Source organism: Sinocyclocheilus grahami, unplaced genomic scaffold (genome assembly GCF_001515645.1).
Source record: "Sinocyclocheilus grahami isolate Dianchi unplaced genomic scaffold, SAMN03320097.WGS_v1.1 scaffold2571.1, whole genome shotgun sequence".
Classification (NCBI taxonomy): domain Eukaryota; kingdom Metazoa; phylum Chordata; class Actinopteri; order Cypriniformes; family Cyprinidae; genus Sinocyclocheilus; species Sinocyclocheilus grahami.
In genome coordinates, this window is record NW_015507750.1 from 13333 (window position 1) to 14668 (window position 1336).

Below are 1336 nucleotides of genomic sequence, written 5' to 3' on the forward strand. Positions count from 1 at the left end.
ACTGCACCAGAGGATTCATACTGGAGAAAAACCTTACAAGTGTTCACACTGTGACAAGAGATTCAATCAGACATCAAGTTGGAAAACACACACGAGGATCCACAGCAGAGAGAACTGCACACATGTGATCAGTGCGGAAAGAGTTTCTCTGCTAAAAGTCACCTGAAGTTGCACATGAGGATCCATGCAGTGGAGAAACCAGATCACCGCAGTCTGAGATCACGGTAAGTCACCTTTATTTATATAGCGCTTTTAACAATACAGATTGTGTCAAAGCAACTTTACAGCATTAAATAAGAAAATAGTGTGTCAATGATGCAAAATGATAATAGTAAACACTCAATTTTCAGTTAAAGGCAGTTCATCATTGAATTCAGTGATGTGATCATCCAGCTCAGTTCAGTTTAAATAGTATCAGTGCAATCAAGTCGACGATATCGCCAACTAAGCAAGCCAGAGGCAACAGCCGTGGTCTTGTCCCGGTGGCCGTCTAGGAGACAAAGTCTTCACTGGGGATCTGTCTCTGGGGCTCATCTAGTTGTCCTGATCTCTGCTGACACTCAGGGCTGTAGAGGTCATCTCTAGGTGCTGATCCACCTTCTGGGCTGGATACAGACTGGATCTGGTGGCTACGGTGACCTCGGAATAAGAAAGAAACAGACTAATATTAGCGTAGATGCCATTCTTCTAGCGATGTAGCAAGTACATGAGCAGGTCATTTGTAACTCTAATGAGAGCAGTCTGACACCACTTAGACATCCAGCCATTGAGTGACGACAGTCTGCTATGTATCTCATCACCAGGTAAGCAGGGAGTGGACCAGAGCATATTACAGTGTTTGACATCATACTTGCAAATTCACACACCTCTTTGATGTTATTTTTAGTGCTCTCCGACTGGCGAAGTCGAACATCATTAGCGCCGACGTGAATAACAATCTTACTGAATTTACGTTTAGCATTAGCCAGCACTTTTAAATTTGCCAAGATGTCGGGCGCTCTGGCTCCCGGTAAACATTGGACTATGGTGGCTGGTGTCTGTATTTTCACGTTCCGTGCAATAGAATCGCCAATAACTAGAGCATTTTGATCAGGTTTCTCAGCGGGTGCGTCACTGAGCGGGGAGAACCTGTTTAATGTTTTGATCGGAACGGAAGAGCGGTGTTTTGACCCGCGACTATGCCGCCTCACAGTCACCCAGTCGCCCTGATGTGGAGGCTCTGTAACCGGAACAATGTACAGGACTCCCTGAGCTAGTCGCATCCAAAGCCGTATCTAGAGCCCTCACATTCTTATTGTCCTCAATTAAAGTTTGATGAACGACAGAACATTTTTCT